At 36.8% G+C, this 20,742-nt stretch overlaps 1 protein-coding gene across 9 annotated transcripts in view; it reads left to right on the top strand.

The window, feature by feature from the left end:
• Window positions 1-20,742, top strand: part of KANK1 (KN motif and ankyrin repeat domains 1) — a 241,969-nt gene that overhangs the window by 75,727 nt on the left and 145,500 nt on the right. For all 9 annotated transcript variants that reach the window (XM_074196525.1, XM_074196524.1, XM_074196523.1 and 6 more), the window contains one exon: window positions 11,756-11,872. The gene's annotated coding sequence lies outside the window, so the exon portion shown is untranslated. The remainder of the gene's footprint in view (window positions 1-11,755; window positions 11,873-20,742) is intronic.

Here is a 20,742-nt window from a genome sequence, read left to right as displayed (position 1 = left end):
TCTGTTGACTCCATTTTTACGCCATATTTTATCTTCAAATTCAGCTTTCTCCTGTGCTTCATCTATAAAAGCTCCTTCTACCTGCTCTGTTAATTGAGAAGGTTCATATGAGTATTATCAGTGTCATTTTTCTATACAGGAATATATGCAGTTCATCATCATTAAGTCCCTCACATTTTCCCCTTCTCCAATCTCTGTGCTTCACCTGAGTCTTGTTATTTGAATATCAAACCTGTTCAGCTCTGGCCATTCCAACAGGAACATTTGAAATTCCCCTGGTTCATTGAAAGTCCATCTTTTTCCCTGGAAGAGGACATTCAGCCTTGCTGGGCAGTTGATTCGTGGCTGCATTCTAAGCTCCTTTGCTTTCTGGTGTATTATATTCCAAGCCCTACGAACTTTTAATGTAGTTGCTACTAATTCCTGTGAGATCCTGATTACAGCTCCATGGTATTTGAATTGTGTCCTTCTGGATGCTTGTAATATTTTCTCTTTGACTGGGAGTTCTGGAACTTGGCTATAATATTCCTAGGGGTTGTTTTTTTTTGGGTCTCTTTCTTGAGGAAATCGGTGAATCCTCTCCATTTCTATTTTCCCCTCTGGTTCTAGGACATCAGGGCATTTTTCCTGTAGTAATTCTTTGAAAATGAGGTCAAGGCTCTTTTCCTGATCATGACTTTCAGGTATTCCAATAATTTTAAAATTATCTTTCCTAAATCTGTTTTCCATATCAGTTGTTTTTTCAATGAGATGTTTCACATTTTCTTCTAATTTTTCATTCTTTTGGTTTTGAAGTATTGAGTCCTGGTTTCTTGTAAATTCAGCAATCTCCTTGAGTTCTGTTCTTTGTCTGAAGGATTTCTTTTCCTCGGAAAGCTTTCTTATTTCTTTTTCCATCTGGCCAATTCTGCTTTTTAGAGCATTCTTCTCCTCAAGAACTTTTTGAGCTGTGTTATCCATTTGACCTAAGCTGGTTTTTAGCATGTTATTTTCTTCAGCATTTTTTTTTGGATTTCCTTGACTAAGCTGCTGACTTCATTTTCATGTTTTTCCTGCATCTCTCTCATTTCTTTTCCCAGTTTTTCTTCTATCTCCCTCATTTGATTTTTTTTTAGGTTTTTTGGCAAGGCAAATGGGGTTAAGTGGCTTGCCCAAGGCCACACAGCTAGGTAATTATTAAGTGTCTGAGACCGGGTTTGAACCCAGGTAACTCCTTTTTTTTTTAATTTGTTCTGAATTTTTTATTTGTATATAATTTATTGATTAAGCCTATAATATGAAATAATTTCTTTAAAGGTTTCATACTAATTAATTGCTTTAGCAGCATTACTAATCTTAAACTCAGGTACTCCTGACTCAGGGCCGATGCTTTATCCACTGCTCCACCTAGCCGCCCCCCTCATTTGATTTTCAAAGTCTTTTTTGAGCTCTGTCATAGCCTGAGCCCAAGTTCTGTTTTTCTTGGAGTCTTTCGATGCAGGAGTTTGTGCTTCCTCATCTGCAGACTGAGTGTTTTGAACCTTCTTGGGCTCACAGGCAAAGTATTTCTCAATGTTGTTTCTCTTTTTACTCTGCTTACTCATTTTCCCGGCCTGAGCCAGGTTTTGGGGTGCTTCCTGAGCTTTTGGAACACTCCCACAAGGATCTCAGTGTGTGAGGCTCTGTCCTCCCTCCTGGTCTGTGAATGACCATAAGTGCACCCTTCTGCCACGGGGCTGAGGTGTGTGTGTGGGGGGGCTGCTGTTCTGTGGGGTCCTAGACTGCGATCAGGATGTCAGAACCCCAGTGTCCTGTTCCAGGGACAAAGGACAGAGCTTGGCAGTCTCTCTCAGCTCCCTCCCTAGGCTCAGGGTGCTCATGCCCTGGGGAATCTTGCTTACAGGCTTCTGCTTCCTGGTACTGGATCTGGCCATGTTGCCTCTCTGTGTGCCCTGATGCCTGGGCTCCATGTGCTAGCTCTGGCAGAGGTCCCCTGCTGTTTTCCCAAGTTGTGCCCAGTGATCTCCCAGTGTAGGTCAGGAAACTCCCCCGCTGCTGTGAGCCCTGGCTCCCAGCGCACTGGGGCTGCCTCCGGGAGGCTGAAGTTCTTTTGCTCTAGCGGGCCACCCCTCTGGTGGGCCACCCCTCCTTCACCTTGAGTAGGAGAACTGCCTCACTGGGTCCCTCTGTGGGTTCTGTCTCTTGAAAGTTTAGTTAGAGTCCTTAGTTTATAAGTTTTATGAGAGAGTGCCTAAGAGAGGATCCTCTCTTGTTGCCATCTTGGCTTCGCCTCCCATCTTGGCTCTGCCCTCAGTTATTGAAGTTAATCTGAGTTCTGCTGCCTTTTAGAGATGTTTCAATTATATTATTGTAGTTATTGTGTATTTTGTAATCCTGATTCTCTTTTCTTCATTTTGCATCAGTTCATTTTATGTTTCTTATGTTTTGCTGATGCCTGTATTTGTTACTTTTACAGTACATTCATACAGCTTGGCAGTCAGACACCACGACAGATTACCAATTTGATTTATAGAGTTTTGCTAACACAAAAAAGGTACAATATTTTGAATTATGAATTAAAAAAAAGATTAGCTATCCCACATCACTTAAAGTATTTTTACTGAGTTATTTTGTTTTTATATGACAGTGGGGTTAACTGACTTGTCTAAGGTCACACAGCTAAGTGTCTGAGGCTGAATTTGAACTCGGATTCTCCTGACTCCAGAACCAGTGCTTTATCCACTGGACCACCTAGCTGCCCCATGCTGAGTTATGTTATTTTATTTTATTTTATGTTATGTTATGTTATGTTATTTTTAGGTTTTTGCAAGGCAAATGGGGTTAAGTGGCCCAGGGCCACACAGGTAATTATTAAGTGTCTGAGACTGGATTTGAACCCAGGTACTCCTGACTCCAGGGCTGGTGCTTTATCCACTATGCCACTTATCCTCCCCATGCTGAGTTATTTTAAAGAGAACTTGCTTCTTCTAAATTTAGAGATTCTTTATTATAATAGTTTTTAATTTATAATTGGAAAAATATAAAAACTGTAAAAAAATGAAATTCCAAAAAAAATAATAAATGTAGAAATTCTGTATTATCATCAGAAGATAACTCAGAGTTGTCATGAGGAAATTTTAAAGCCCTGCATAAATTTAATATTGCTAACAATTTGATTTTTTTTAAAATTTACTTATTTTTAGCATTCTTTTCTTTTCTTTTTTTTTATTTTAGTTTTTAGAAGGCAATGGGGTTAAGTGGCTTGTCCAAGGCCACATGGCTAGGTAATTATTAAATGTCTGAGGCCAGATTTGAACTCAGGTACTCCTGACTCCAAGGCCAGTGCTCTATCCACTGTGCCATCTAGCCGCCCCCCATTCTTTCCTTTTTAAATTAAATTACAAATTCTCTCACTTCTCCGCCAACCACTGAGAAGGCAAGTAAAATAATACTAATTATTGTAAAGTCACGCAAAATATATTTCTATTTTTATCATATTGTAAAAGAAAAAGGCAAAAAATGTGAGAATATTACTCTTTGCACTCAAGAATCCTTCCCTCTGGAAGAATTACTTGGAAGAATATTAATAATAGCAGTTATAATAATAATTGTCATTAATACTCATGGGCCTTATTTTGATTCTAAATTTGATGGGCAGGTCAGTATTGCTAGGCATCTTGTTTACTCAGGGTAAGCTGTACTAATGTCTCATGGAATATCCACCCTCCTGGTACTAATGTACCATGAGCTAACTTAATAAAGATTATAGAAGATATCTTGTCAATCAGCTGTTCTATTCCCTTCACCTAACCAATATCTCTCATCTCTCATTTTACAGATGAAAGAACACATATTAATGTTATTATGAACAAACTGAGACACAGCCCCATACTGCAGACTTGCTCTCTTCTCCAGTGCCTAGAATGGGCTTGCTGCCCTATTAGTTCTTCCTCCAGTTCTGCTTTTTAAAAACTCTTGCCCTGCTTTTCTTCTTTCTTTCTTTTTCTGTCTTCTGTCCAGGTTTTGCAGCCTTCTTGTGAAAAGTTTGGCCCTCTGGAAAATATTTGCCAACCACTTAGCATTCCCTTCCTTTCCTGGGTCATTTTGACCCATCATTATAGTAACACCTCTTTTCAGCAGTGATCCCTTGTTTGCAATCTCACTACCAAAAAAGGTTTTTTATTTTGTTTTTTATGTGTTTCTGTTTTTCTTTCAATTGCCAGACCAATCTTGGGAGACCTGAAGATTCTGCAACTGGATTTCATAAATTAGCAAGATTTTTTTTTTTTTTTGCTAGGCAGTGGGGTTAAGTGGCTTGCCCAAGGCCACACAGTTCTATTCACTGCTCCACCTAGCCACCCAATTAGGAAGATTTTACATCAAAAAAAAATATTTAATTGGGGTAGAAATGTCCTCTTTGTCTTACTGTTTCCTGTTGTTGTTTGTTGTTTATTTTTTAATGAGATCTACAAGTTCCTGTAAGAAATCTGACTTGGGGTCTACAGTGTACTTCCTTTCATCTAGATAAATGATATTCTGTCCTCTTTTTGTTGCTATTGTTCAGTTGTTTTTGACACTGTTTAGTATTTTCTTGGTAGAGATAATGGAGTGTTTTGCCAGTTCCTTCATTTTACAGAAGAGGAAACTGAAACCACCTAAGGATTAAGTGACTTGCCCAGGGTCACACAGCTAGTAAGTGTCTGAGGCCAGGAACTCAGGAGCTCAGGAAGTTGAGTTTTCCTAACTCTAGGCTTGGTACTCTATCCATTGCATTACCTAACTGCCCTTTCTGTCCTCTTAGTGATTATGAATTAACTGTAAGTGAACATCATTAGTCTCTCTTGTGACCCAATTACCAAGTAGTTAGTCTGGCATTCATTTTGTAGACTGGTTTCCTTAGAGGACATTAGTTATATAACTATGGAAATTTGAAAGTAAAGAAAGTTAAACAATAAAAACATTTAGACAGTTCTGAGCTCTAATTTAGGGGTATTCCAGTAGAATGAAATTAGCCTTATTTTCTACAATATAGGGAAAAAAGTTTGCTTCTGCAACCAGCTAATTGCAAAGGATCTGCAATTATATGTTCATCTAGAATTTCATTACAAGCTACACATAAAATATTTATATATAGGAGGGCTATGCTGCTACTCTCTTGCTGTTTAGATTTAGGTATATTTTCTGTGGGAGAAGTGATGGACATAGGACATCTGAAATTGTTTTGTTTTGCTTTTTTTTTGTCATGGGATTACAGTTGTGTTCATTGATAAAGTGGTCTTGGTTTTAGGCTATTATTTGTTTCTTTACTGAAATTTCAATTTAATAATAAGGATAGGCACTTCTAAGGGGGCAGGACAGGAGGGCTAATTTGGTATAGAAAGTAATAAGTTTATAGTTATGGGGTAAACAATGTTTTGCCCTTGAGCTACCAAAGTAAGGGGGTGGGTTGTTTCTGAAAAAGGGGAAGCCTGTTTTAGGGTCATGATTTTTATAAATCATGCTGGAGAGTCAAGTGTCAATGCTATTGATGCTTATTTCTCTTAAATTGGACAATTTGCAAAATACTCTTCTCCCAACAAAACCCCAAGAGGTATACATAGGAGTGCTATACTTATTTTTACATATATGGAAGCTAAGATGGATAGAGAGATGAAGCGGCTTCCATATAGTTATAGGATTAAGAGATTTAGAGTTAGAAAAAGCTGTGTTAGAACACTCACTGGACTTGGAGATACACTCAAGAGTTGAACCTTAACTTCTTTAACCCTAATTTTATATGGATGAAATCTCATTATATTGTTATACAAATCTAATATTTGGAGATGAGGAAGAACAGACCTGTGATTTTATTGCTATAAGGTACTCCTGATGTAAAAATTCCCTCTGCTAAGGGAAATCTTTGCCTTCCTATTCTGCAACTTACAGTCTTAAGTCTTAATTTACGTACCTCTGAAAGGTGATATGATTTTCCCAGGATCAGATTTCTTGTAAGTCAGATTTAAAGAGACTTGAACCCAGGTCTTCTGACAATGAGGCCAAGGGCCATCACACTAATCTCTTTCTGGCCCATTTTGATAATATAACATTTGTACCTGGGTCTTAAAGATGCCATTTAAAGTTAGCTGCTACTATTAGACCAACTCCTTTAATTTTGTTCAAGGTTACATAATAATAGATGCACCTAGAGGATGCAGTAGATAGAACACTGACAGGAGTATGGGAGTTCAAATCTAGACTCATACATTTGTTACTCACTAGCGCTGATTGCCTCACCTTCAGGACCTCACATCTCCAGTCATCCTGATTCATAGCTGGTCACTGGATCCAGGTGACTCTGGAGGAGAAAGTGAGGCTAGTGACTTAGCACAGTATCTCAAATCACTCATATGCTTATCATGGCATCACCTCCCTGACATCTTGGTCTTCTTCAAGAATGAAGGACAAACATTATCCTCAGGAATAGATAATGAAGAGCAGAGGTGCTTACGCTGCACCATGAAGCTGCTTACACACTAGGGTCAATACTTTTTTGGAAATAGTACCTAGTTTAATTATTCATGGTATAAATAATGTGGAAGTAGCAACAAAAACTGTAAATTATTAGGTCCTTCAAAGTGAATAGCAGAGTTTCTAGCTGGAAAATTTTTTTGATTTGTTGGCCAAATTTATTTTAGATTCTGTTGGCTGACTTGCTGATTTTAATTAGATTGTTCATATTTGCCTAGAGCAAGGGAAGGAGCAGAGTTAGTTTTCATTAGGTAAGTATTTATCTACAGTTCTACAAAACCAGGCCAGGCTTGTCCACCATACTGTCAACCATGCTGCTTATTGAAGTCAGTTATTAGAGTTTGGAAATAGAAGAGTTCAGCTCTGTCTCTGGGGTGGATGGCATTCTTTATCATAAGTCCATCAGAGAAGTTACTTCCATATTTTTCCACAGTTGCTGTTGCTGCTTTTAATTCCCTCCATCCATTCCTCCTCACTACCATTTATGATATCTTTCTCCCTCTTCATAAGTGTGGGCAGCTGAGTGGCACAGCAGACAAAGCACCGACCCTGGGGCCAGGAAGCCACAATCCTACATCCCACCCCAGAGACTTCTGAGCCATTTCTGATGAGAATCAAGGCGCTCTCTCTCTCTTTGTCTCTCTCTCTGTCTCTCTCTCAATCCCCCTCACCTTCCCCCCTTCCATACCATTGACTCTTTTACATGAAATATCTTAATCTATCCTATCTCTCCTTTCCTTCCTCCCAGCTTATTTCCTTCCTTTTTTGTCCATTGACTCCATTTAAAAAACATATTCAGCTCCCTCCTGTGCCTTGTCTATATAAACTCTTTCTAACTGCTCCAATAAATAAGAATATGAGTTATCAGTGTCATCTTCCCATGCAGGAATACAAACAGTTCATCATCATTAAGTCCCTCATAATTTACCCTTCTCATCCACACTCTCTATGCTTCACCTGAGTCCTGTACTTGAAGATCAAACTTTCTGTTCAGCTCTGGGTGTTTCAACAGGAACATTTAAAATTCTTGTTACACTGAAAGTCTATCTTTTCCCCTGGAAGAGGATGTTCAGTTTTGCTGGGTAGTTGATTCTTGGTTGCATTCTAAGCTCTTTTGTCTTCTGAAATATTATATTCCAAGCCCTATGAGCAATTAATGTGGATGCTGCTAAGTCCTGTGTGATCCTGACTATAGCTCTATGATATCAGAATTGTTTTGTTCTGGCTGCTTGTAATATTTTCTCTTTGACTTGGGAGTTTTGGAACTTGGCTATAGTATTCCTGGGGGTTATTTTTTTGGATCTCTTTCAGTAGGGGATCAATGGATTGCCTCAGTTTCTATTTTGCCTCTGCTTTGAGGATATCAGGATAATTTTCTTGTAGAAATTCTTTAAAAATAAAGTCAAGGCTCTTTTTTTCTGATAATGACTTTCAGGTAGCACAATAATTTTTAAGTTGTCTCTTTGGGATCTGTTTTCTAGGTCCATTGTTTTTTTTAATGAGCTAGTTCACATTTTCTTGTAGTTTTTCATTACTTTGATATTGTTTTATTGTGTCTTGATTTGTTTTCCTCAGAGAGCTTTCTTATCTCCTTTTCCATTTGGCCAATTCTGCTTTTTAAGGTATTTTTGGTTGCATTCCAAGCTCTTTTGTCTTCTGGAATATTATATTCCAAGTCCTATGAGCCCTTAATGTGGCTGCTGCTAAGTCCTGTGTGATCCTGACTATAACTTCACAATATTTGAATTGTCAGATCATCCCTCTGCCACAGGACTGTGAGGAGAGTCTCTGTTCTATGGCAATGGGGGTACCCACCTGAGACCAGGGTCTGAATATGGACAAAGCACAAGAGACCTGTCCCAGGGCCAGAGGAGAGACCTTGACAGTCTTCCCCCACTTCCTTACCTTCTGTGGCTTGAGTGCTCTGGAAGCAGCTTCTGGGCAGTTCTGTGAACCTGCTTCTGTTTTCTGGGGTCTGGGCTGTGCTGAGAAGGGCCACTCTGGCCTGGGCTTCGCACTCTCTCTCTCTGGCAGAGGTTTCCCCACTGATCTTCCAAGTTGTGCTTAGTGTTCCCTGGGTTGCCAGGTCAGGAAACTGCTTCTGCTGCTGGGAGCCGGTGCTCCCTGAGACCCAGGCATCCAGGTGCCCAGCAGGCTGTTCCCAGAAGAATGGAGCTCCTTCACTCCACAATATTCCTGGATGTGCTGCCACCCCCTCTACCCCTGTGGAACAGAGCTTTCCCACTGTCTTCCATGTTACTTTGGACTGGAGAATTGCCTCACTGGATCTTTCTGTGGGCTCTGTCTCTTGAAAATTTAGTTAGAGGAAGTAGAGGGAACAGTTTGAAGGCCCATTTGGCAGGACCCTACTGTGTGTGAAAGGTAGTCATATGTGATAAATAGATTGAAAAGATAGGATTAGGCCAAATTTTGTAAAACTTTAAGTGCCAAGTAGAGGACTTCACATATTTCCTCCTAAAAGTCATAGAGAACCACTTTATGAGTATGAGAGTAACATGGGACTAACATGGTCAGACTTGTACTCCAGGAAAGACCCTAGCATTTGTGAGGAGGATGTATTGAAAAGGGGGAGAGACTTGAAGCAAGAAGATTATGAGGTGATTGGCCCAATTAGTATAGTGACTATGCAGTGGAGAGAGGAGATGTGAAGATTTTTCTGGAGTCTCTTAACTTGAATGGGAAAAAGATGAGATCTTTATTTTTACTTTAAGCCAAAATGAAATGTAGTATTTACTTCAATTAAGAATTTTTCAATAATTACTACTCTGATAAGGTAATGACAGAAAAGAAGCTAAGAACCTCTGGTCTAAGCAGACATTCTATATACTATTCTTTCTCCCCCCCCCCCCCCCCCCATCTCTACTCCCAGTCTTTTGACTTTAGCCTTGTGTAGTGGAAAGAGTATTGATTTGGAGTTCAGCGAAACCAAATTTTGAATTTTGGCTCTGATACTCTTGACTTTGGGTAATTAAATGCTTCATGGGGATATTGTCAGGGGTATACTTTGTAAACCATAACAAAGTTTTATAAATGAGTTGTTATTAGTAAATAAATATGATTAAATAAATTTATATATATATTTATATATATATATATATATATATTTATATATATATATATGCCACAGACAATACATGGTCAGCAGATGACAGAAAAAGGAGGGCCAAAAAATTTTATGTGGATTTTCTACATCATGGAGGTACTGCACCCCTAACCCTCATAATGTGGAAGGGATAACTACGTTTAAAGTTGATAATGTGGGGCAGTCATTGTGCTCTGTGACATGTTGCTTACTACCTCTGTCATAGTTAGAACCCTGAACTAGTTGTTAACTCTGCTGCAATATGGCATTTATGTTATTAAATAAAAGTTTGCATTCAAATATTTGCCTGTGAATTAAAACTGACACTCCTGGACACTCATTACCTAGGTTAAGTCAGATATCCCAGATTTCTTTAGATCAGGGAAATTTTATGTGGCTGCTGGTGGGTACACTAAATGCTTTAGTAAATGAAGCTGAGCTAATAATAAAGCCCTCATTAAAATGAGAATTCAAAATCTATTGTCTATTGTTTCAATAAAAACTTTTAAAAGTAAGGTTGGACAGTCTTGCTTTAGATAATATTACCAATAATTATACTAGCCCTTTGGTACTTAATGTCTCTGCAAATGGGGAAAAAAAAAGGTGTGGATTTGATAAATTAACTTTAACTCAAGGTATAAATGTTTATAAATAAGAGATTTTTCATAATAAAACATATAAATACTTTTTTTGCAAAAAAAAATTCAAAGTAAATAGCATTCATATGGAATAAAACCAGAAAAAATTTCAAAAATAAACAACTTTGCTTCAAGAAAAGAATTAAAATGCTAGGTATTCTACAAATACTGAAGCAATTTTAAGGTTTTGATGCTAATGTTTTGGTTATTACCTCAAGTTATTGTAACAAAATAATACTTGAATTTTAAAAAGAATTCTAACTATTATATGATTTAATTCTGTTTGATAAAACTTGTCAAAAATTAACTTAGGAGGGGCGGCTAGGTGGCATAGTGGATAAAGCACCGGCCTTGGAGTCAGGAGTACTTGGGTTCAAATCCGGTCTCAGACACTTAATAATTACCTAGCTGTGTGGCCTTGGGCAAGCCACTTAACCCTACTTGGCTCGCAAAAAAAAAATACCCTAAAAAAAATTAATTTAGGGAAATTACATTATTGTACTCTATACAGAAAGTATACATTAAAAAAAAAAGACCTTGTATTTTTATTCCACTACTATTTTAGGCATCCAAGACTTTATGATCAAAAAGCTTAGGAAGTAGCTGGGGAGATACTACTAATATGCATGATTCAAAGTATCTTTTAATTAGGGACTAATTTGTTTAGTATAGTTAAGTACTTGGTGTACATAACGAATAGAATTACAGATTCTTGGACTTGAACAGGACCTCACATATACGGAGTAGAATTTTCCTCCACAATATCTTCGGTCACCCAAGCAAAGATACAAAAGAGAATGGCTCCAGAAGCCATTCTTCTTTTTGAAAACATGAGGAAAATTTTTCCTTCTCAAGCCACAATTTGCTTCTCTCCAACTTTCACCCATTACTTTTTAGTTCTGCCTTTTGGCACCAAGCCCAACAATCCCAATATAGTCCTTCAAATATTTGAAGGTATGAATGTTTCTCTAGTAAGTCTTCTCTGGGACTACAAATTATCCCCCTATGGCAGGTTCTCAATTTCCCACACCATCCTAGTCTGTCTATTCCTGGACAAGTTCCAGCTTGTCAGTATTTTTCCTGGTGCTCAGAATTAAAACCAAGTCTCCAGAATATGAACTTGACATTGATCATGTAGAGTTCAAAGTTACGGAGAAGTGAGAGTGTGAGGTTAAAATATTAGCAGTTGCTTAATATTGGGCTGTTTTGCAGAATAAACTTCATTGGGGAGGAAAGGATAGTCATGGACTTAAGATTACATTTTTGGAAAGAAAACCTCCCCTATTTCTTTGAGCATTTCTGGGAGAAATTGACTATAGAATTGGGAAATTTCCTGGGAAATCTCTCTTTATCTAAGTTTGCCTTTGGACCATTCTTTGTCATATCCTACCCAAATTACTGTAAGCTAATGAAGTCTTGCTGTAATATATTCCATTATTAGATTTCTCTGATCCTTGATTTAGGACTGTTTTAATAATTTCTTCCTAGAAACATCTCTAATGTATCTAAATGACATTTTCTTTTCCAGGATGATTTTCATGGAACTGGATGGACTGCTTTACTGAACCACTGAGTTATTTCCATTTACTTGATATTGACTTGGAAACAGCACTTGATTTAAAAATCATCAACATATACAAATAAGGTTAGGCTCTTATGGTTTTATAATTCAAAATGAAGTTTATTTTTGGCTTGGAAATAATGCTAAATGTATTCTTTTCTTTTTTTTTGCTTCAGGCATCCATCTCACAGTCTGCTACAGAATTTATTTTACTAAATGAGCTTGTATGTGTTCATAAAGAAATGTAGAGGGGCGGCTAGGTGGCGTAGTGGATAGAGCACCGGCCCTGGAGTCAGGAGTACTTGGGTTCAAATCCGGTCTCAGACACTTAATAATTACCTAGCTGTGTGGCTTTGGGCAAGCCACTTAACCCCATTTGCCTTGCAAAAACCTAAAAAAAAAAATGTAGGATTAGAATTGAACCGTGCTTGTATTTTGGAACCAAAGAATAAGATTTGTCATTACTTAGCTTAAATTAACAAAAAACCAAAAGGTTAGTTAGATTAAGCCCTTATCCTAAGAATTGTAATCTACCAATCAATATGGAAAACACATGTTAGGCAATAAGTTTAGCAAAGAAAATGGAGATAAAGAAATAATGTTCATATTTTTGAAGCTGTCATTTTAAAGAGTTTTTTAAATATATTTTTTAAAGAGAACATTTCACTTTTCATCTCTAATCAAGAATGTTTAGTCTGTTGTAAATGCTTGAAAATTTATTAAATAAATAATAAAGAGATTTCCCCTCCCTTCCATTGCATAGATCAACTGAAGATAATTAGTCCAAATTTCAGAAGGAGTACTTGCTTGGCTTTCAAAGTTATTTTTGAAATGTCATCATCCAAGGAAAAGAATTTTTCTGATTTTATTACACAACAAATAGCTTTAATTCTTTGAATTTCTGTCAAGTATGATGAATTGGTTCTTGTGCTTGTAGGACTGTTGGAAGTTTGTAGGGCAGGGGATTCTATAATAATTTGCCTAGGCTTAGCCCAAATGGGGTAATGAAGAGTTGGACATGATTGTAACAACTGAAAAATAGCAACAGAAGCCTCCTAGAGAGTAAAAGCTATTTTATTGAAGGTAAATTTGAAATGGCTTTGGAAGGAATAGAAAAACCATGAAGGTATAATAGAGGATGATGGTCAAGTTCCTTTTTTTGAAAAGAGTTTTAGTTTTGGAGTTAAGTAACATACTGATTTTGGTTTATGGACCCAGTTCTTTTTGTTTTCTCTTTTGGAGACATAGTTAAGAGACTTGCCTAGGGTTACACAGCAAGTAAGTATCTGAGACTGGATTTGAACTCAGGTCTTCCTGAGTTCTTTTGTTTTAGATCTTTGGCAGATCTAAGGTTAGACTACTGCTGTAAAGGAAAACAGGCAAATTCCTACAAGTATAGGACTCCAGGTAATAATTTAATTTTTAATTGATAGCCTTTTTTTTCCATTGCTTTCTTTTTCCAAGTAATATCCCTTTTCTTTCCTTCTTCAAAGAGCTATCCATTGCAACAAAGAATAAAAAGGAAGAGAAAACCATTCATTATAATCAACCAATAGTTCTGTTAAGATTAATAATCTATTCAAGGTTTCTTACCCACCTCTGCAAAGATTTTAGGATGTTGGATTTGTTTTTCTTTTTTCCTTCCAAGGATACGTTTGATCATTATAATTAAACTATGTTCAGTTTTGGTTTTTTAGTTCTTTCCCTTGTTGAGTTAATGTGAATTTTTTTCCTGGTTCTACTTATTTCACTGCTTTATCATGTTATATAATTCTTCTCAGAATTCTTTGAATACTCATATCCATTTTGTACTTGTTGTTATTGTTCATAATGTTTTTATCATAAAGTCATATCTGACTCTGTATGACCTTGTAGACAATAGCATACCAGGTCATTCTGTGTTTCAAACTCTGTCCAAAGTCATGTTCAGTTTTTTCTATGATGCTATCTATCCATCTCAATCTCTGTTCTCCTTGCCTCCAATCTTTCTTACTATTAGGGTCTTTTTCATTGAGTCTTATCTTCTCTTTAGGGTTTTTTTTTGGTCAAGGCAGTAGGGTTAAGTGACTTGCCCAAGGTCACAAAGCTAGATAATTATTAAGTTTCTGAGGTCAGATTTGAACTCAGGTCATCCAGGGCCTATCCACTGCTCTATCCACTGCACCACCTAGCTGCCCGCCCCCCCCCCCCCCCCCCCCCCCCGGTCTTCTCTTTAAATGGCTAAAGTATTTAAGCTTCAGCTTCAGTTTTTGACCATCATTTGAATAGCCTGAATTAATTTCATTAAGTATTGACTTGGGGGTGGGGGCAGGCTAGGCAGTGGAGAGAGCATGGGTCCAGAGTCTGGAGGACCTGAGTTCAAATCCAGCCTCAGACACTTAATAATTGCCTAGCTGTGTGCCCAAAGTCACTTAACCCTATTGACTGTCTGTTCTCCTGTCTCCTTGGACTTGTGAAGGTAGCTCATGGTATATGACTGAAAGAGCACTCCAAAAGCACTCCAAGAATCCAAAAGATCTGGATTCCAGGGTTGACCTTGACTATCTGTATGATCTTGCTCAAGTCCCTTCTCTTTTCTAGTCTTTTTAATTGAATAACCTATATAATAAGAAGTGTAGAACAGATATTCTCTAAGATCTGGCTCTATTATTCCATTATTTTGGATTTATGATGATGACTAAAGAATTGGACAATATCAACTATTCTAGACTCAAATGTGAGTACATAATAATGACACTGCTTGAATTTAACTCATTTGATCTTCACAGCAAGGTAGGTGCTATTATTATGCATATGTGTATATATCTGTGCACACACACATACATATATTCTACACACACACATGCAAACTGAGGCTAAGATTGTGACTTTTTTCACAATTGTCACTGCTGGGGATTATCTGAGGTAGGATTTGAACTCAGTCTTCTAACTACTCTTAGTTATTGGGATACACAGGATGTCAGCAGTTTGGATTGAGAAAATGAAAAAGATTTACAATAGTAATTATGAGTTGTCACTGGATTTTGGTTTTTTTTGTTATTTGTTTTTGCTGGATTGATTTTATTGACATTGACATTCTAGTAAAGTGGTTGCACTAGCAGTATAAAGCAGCAACTTCGAGTTTTAAAACAGAAGTCCATGGATTTTTATATATTTAATTTATTATATTTAATTTTTAATTTATAGAATAAAATAAGTATTTACATAATAGTACAATAAAAAAATGATTGCACATGGACCTGGAAATCTACTATGCACATCTTGTTATTCCTTTCAAATATACAACAAAATTTTCACATAAATTTTCTTTTTTTTTCCTTCTCTCTCTCTACCTCCCACTCTATAGATGGCTACTGTTCGACACAAATGCTGTTTTTGTGTGTGTGTGTGTGTGTGTGTGTGTGTGTGTGTGTATTAAGTGCCTGAGTAGAAGTAATAAGGATGTGGCTGGATTGAGGAAAGCATACATTTTTACACCAGTTTTGATCATCAGACTCCTGTGATTTTTCAAACTTTTTCTTCTGGGAAATATTATAATCTGTATTATAAGTGTATTATTCCTTAGAGCTAATATGACAATAGTTACTTGTGAATGAGTTTAAGGGAGGAAAAATATCCCACCTGACAATGACCAATTGCTAAGAGACAGCTCAGAGTAGTGGAAAGAATGATGGTGCCAGGTGACTTGGGTTCAAACCTCAGCTGTGCTACTTAACCTTGGAGATCATAAGCAAGTTACCCCCCTCTGGGCCTTAGTTTCTTTATCTGTATTTGTAGGAACTAGGTCCCTTCTAGTTCTAAATAAATAATCCTGAACATATAACACAAACATTCAGGCATATAGTATTGATGTCATGTTGATTTCTAGGTTTTAATATTTTTCTCATTGGGAGTCTTCACAAAAGGATTACAAGAAGGTGTTTCTGAATATTGGTGTCAGTGGGTGTTCTATAGGCTTGTACCATTTTCATTTTTGTAGCAATGGAAAATCTTATTGTACTGTGATTAGTTTTCAACCTCAAATCCCAGGGTTGACATTTATTTATATGGATAAGAACTTGTATCGATAAAGTAAAAATGCATCACTATATGAAAATTAGTGATCCAAGTGATCAAATGTAGAATGTAGCAAAGATTGTGCTATATCCTACTTTTTTTTAATCCCTTATAGTAGTAGGTACAAGCATTATTTAAGATTTAAAAAAAACCCCACAAAATTGTTTAGGAAATTCTTGTTCAGTTAACTTTAGATGCTTTTGTATTTGTTTTTTTGAGTCCCAGGAAGCTTTTTCCTAGCCCTGAAGGGTCTTCACTCAGGAAAGTACATGGGGTGTTTCATGTGTCAGAAAATGAGATAGGGTGGTGTTGTTGTTAAAAGGTAAGGGTATTTTATACATTTTAAAGCTGAAGTGTTTTGTGTGTGTGTGTGTGTGTGAATGAGAGAGTTCTTACTGTTTAAATGAACTATATCATAATCCATGCTACTCCCCCCCCCCAGTTACTTAGTACTGGGCTTAAAAGGGAAACTGGGAAATACAAGAAATTTCCATGTTTGAGAGTATTAAGTTTTTTTCTGACTAAAGAAGAACTGTGCTCCAGTGAGTTACATTTTAGTGTAGAGAGGATAGAAAATCTTCTTCCTATTCTAAATTCTCTACCCCATTTGCCTGCTCCCCCTCTTTTCTTTTTTGGCTTTGAAAGCTGGAAGATAATTTGGAGAAGACCAGGGTGGGAAGTGACTTATTGGGTTATGCCCTTCACAACCAACTTGAGAAAAAACATGTAGGTGTATAAAATGCTTTCTGATATACAGCCCTGTCCTTTTGAGAACTATATGATTTTTGTCAGTGATGAAGGTTGTGGACTTAGCATGCAGAATTTTCCTTGTCTGGGGTTTGCAGAGTGTTCACCTTTTTACATTTGAGAGGCAAGTTTCATTGCTTAAGGGAACAATTTACTGTGGGGGGGTTTATCTCTCTGTTTGAGGTCCCAATGTTTTTTTTGCCTTTAATAAAATGTGAAGTCACAAAGCAATTAAACAGTAATGTAGTTTTTTTAGACTTGAGGTAGGGAAAGGCTAACCAGGGGCAAAAGGACTTACATGATTGACAGAGGCTTGCTGGAGATTTACATTGGGAATAAGTCGTTCTTCAAAACTTTCTTCATTTTTCTCATGGGAATTATGGACTAAATCATATACTGGGAGAATGGATGATTAAAAATGTAGGAGTTATGAATTCTTTTTGACTTTGTAAATCTCTTAAGTCCTCTACCTTAATATAAATATCTCATTTTGAGATGGGGAATTAGAACCACAAAAGATTTAGGTGAAGCAGAGAAACACTTTAGATTTTAAAAAATAAAGATGATTTGAATCATCTTAACATTGAAGATTTGGTAAAATTCCTTTTGGTACCCTGAGGAATGAAGAATCAGGCACTGAAAATTTTTTCTGAAATTTATTTCAGCTTAATTCTTCAAATATACAGACTATTTTAGATCTGTTAGAATAACTGTATTTTTAAAATATCTTTCAGTAAACCAAGATGATCAAGAGGATGGCTTTTAGGAGTTTGCTTTTGAAGTTTTTCTAACCTTACTAAGTTTAGTTTTTTGCCACTCAGTAGGAATGAAGACAAACAGTAAACGACTTATTTTCTGAGGAAATCTGGACTTGTTCATGGGTATTTTCCTCTTTCCCATTCTTTTGTGTATATATATATATATATACATATATATATATATATACATATTTTTTAAAGATATTATTTGAGGGGAAGGCTAGGTAGTACAGTGAATAGAGCACCAGCCTTGGAGTCAGGAGTACCTGGGTTCAAATCCAACCTCAGACACTTAATTACCTAGCTGTGTGGCCTTGGGCCAGCCACTTAACCCCATTGCCTTGAAAAATCTAAAAAAGAAAGATATTATTTGAGTTTAACAATTCCCCTCCATTTTATTTCCCTCCCCCACTACCCCCCCCCCCAGAAAGCAATCTGTCAGTCTTTAATTTGTTTCCATGTTGTACATTGATTCAAATTGAGTGTGAAGAGAGAGAAATCATATCCTTAAGGAAGAGACAAAAAGTCTAAGAGATAACAAGATCAGACAATAAGATATCTGATTTTTTTGCTTAATTAAAGGGAATAGTCCTTGAACTTTGTTCAAACTCCACAGCTCTTTATCTGGATACAGATGGCACTCTCCTTTGCAGACAGCCCAAAATTGTTCCCGAGTGTTGCACTGATGGAATAAGTGAGTCCTTCAAGGTGGAACATCACCCCCATGTTGCTGTTAGTGTATACAGTGTTTTTCTGGTTCAGCTCCTCTCACTCAGCATCAGTTCATGCAAATCCCTCCAGGCTTCCCTAAATTCCCATCCCTCCTGGTTTCTAATAGAACAATAGTGTTCCATGACATACATATAAACACAGTTTGCTAAGCCATTCCCCAATTGAAGGACATTTACTTGATTTCCAATTCTTTGCTACCACAAACAGGGATGCTGTAAATATTTTTGTACAAGTGATGTTTTTACCCTTTTTCATCATCTCTTCAGGGTATAGACCCAATAGTGGTATTGCTGAGTCAAAGGATATGCTCATTTTTGTTGCCCTTTGGGCATAGTTCCAAATTTCTCTTCAGAAAGGTTGGATGAGTTCACAGCTCCACCAACAGTGTAATAATGTCCCAGATTTCCCACATCCCTTCCAACAGTGATCATTATCCTTTCTGGTCATATTGGCCAGTCTGAGAGGTGTGAAGTGGTACCTCAGAGAAGCTTTAATTTGCATTTCTCTAATAATTAATGATTTAGAGCAATTTTTCATATGGCTATGGATTGCTTTGATCTCCTCATCTGTAAATTGCCTTTGCATATCCTTTGACCATTTGTCAATTGGGGAATGGCTTTTTGTTTTAAAAATATGACTCAGTTCTCTGTATATTTTAGAAATGAATCCTTTGTCAGAATCATTAGTTGTAAAGATTGTTTCCGGGGTGGCTAGGTGGCGTAGTGGATAAAGCACTGGCCTTGGAGTCAGGAGTACCTGGGTTCAAATCCAGTCTCAGACACTTAATTACCTAGCTGTGTGGCCTTGGGCAAGCCACTTAACCCTGTTTGCCTTGCAAAAAAAAAAAAGATTGTTTCCCAATTTACTACATTTCTTTTGATCTTGGTTACAGTGGTTTTATCTGTGCAAAAGCTTTTTAATTTAATGTAATGGAAATCATCTAGTTTGTTTTTGGTTATGTTCTCCAACTCTTCCTTAGTCATAAACTGCTCCCCTTTCCATAGATTTGACAGGTAAACTAGTCCTTGATCTTCTAATTTGCTTATAGTATTTTTTTTTTTATGTCTAAGTCCTGTAACCATTTGGATCTTATCTTGCTAAAGGGTGTTAGGTGTTGGTCTAATCTAAGTTTCTTCCACACTAACTTCCAATTTTCCCAGCAGTTTTTATTAAAGAGAGAGTTTTTATCCCAATAGTTGGGTTTATCAAACAGCAGATTACTATAATCAGCTCCTGCTTTTGCACCTAGTCTATTCCACTGGTCCGCCACTCTGTGTCTCAGCCAATACCAAACAGTTTTGATGACTGATGCTTTATAATATAATTTTAGATCAGGTGGGGCTAAACCACCTTCTTTTGCACTTTTTTTTCCATTGAATCCCTGGAAATTCTTGACTTTTTATTCCTCCATATGAATTTACGTACAATTTTTTCTAACTCATTAAAGTAATTTTTTGGAATTTTGATTGGTAGGGCACTAAACAGGTAGTTTAGTTTTGGTAGAATTGTCATTTTTATTATATTAGCTCTACCTAACCATGAGCAGTTGATATTTGCCCAGTTATTTAAATCTGATTTAATTTGTGTGAGAAGTGTTTTGCAATTGTTTTCAAAAAGTTTCTGAGTCTGTCTTGGCAAATAGACTCCCAGGTATGTTATATTGTCTGAGGTTACTTTGAATGGGATTTCTCTTTCTAGCTCTTCCTGCTATATCTTGCTAGAAATATATAGAAAAGTTGAGGATTTATGAGGGTTTATTTTATAACTTGCACCTTTGCTAAAATTGCTAATTGTTTCCAGTAGTTCTTTGGATGATTTCTTGGGATTCTCTAGGTAGACCATCATGTCATCTGCAAAGAGTGAGAGTTTTGTCTCTTCCTTCACAGTTCTAATTCCTTCAATTTCTTTTTTCTTCTCTAATTGCTGAAGCTAACATTTCTAATATGATATTGAATAGTAGTGGTGATAATGGGCACCCTTGTTTCACCCCTGATCTTATTGGGAATGCCTCTAGCCTCTCTCCATTGAATATAAGGCTTGTTGATGGTTTCAAATAGATGCTGCTATTTATTCCAAGGCTCTTTCCCATTCTTAAAAAAGTATCTTAGCAGGGTCTAATAGCTCTGCATTTTTGCTAACATTATCATAATGCTTTATTAAATTGAGGATTTTGCAGCACTTTTAATTCTCATGGTGGTAAGACATTTTTGAAAATTTTGAAATGATGCCTTTTGGAAAAAATTCTGTTTTGATCCAAATTATCTTGGTTTTCTGAATTCAGATATATTTGACTTTTAGGGTTGGGAACAAATAACATTAAGTTCTACATACCAAACAACTTTTGTGAAAATATTAATGTAATGAAAGCTCTGTAGCTAGTTATTGTTCCCTTTGTAAGAGACGATAAAGTGTTCATTTAAATTACCTTAGAGGCACTGATGAATTCAAGAGTTAAGTTCACGTTAAGAGCCTTTGGGAAGGCTGGAGGTTCCCCCCCAGCTCTTATCTACAAGTAAAACAACAACCCCTTACTTTTATGCAGCATACCTAGCCCTATTTCTTTATTCTTGCCACTTTATTTACAAATTACTTCTTTCAAGATTTGTATTGTGTGATATTAGGTTCTTTCTAGTACTTTTTATTTAATAATATTTTTCTGTG

Source organism: Macrotis lagotis, chromosome 8, assembly GCF_037893015.1.
Source record: "Macrotis lagotis isolate mMagLag1 chromosome 8, bilby.v1.9.chrom.fasta, whole genome shotgun sequence".
Lineage (NCBI taxonomy): Eukaryota > Metazoa > Chordata > Mammalia > Peramelemorphia > Peramelidae > Macrotis > Macrotis lagotis.
This window is presented reverse-complemented; position numbering and strand designations above follow the sequence as displayed.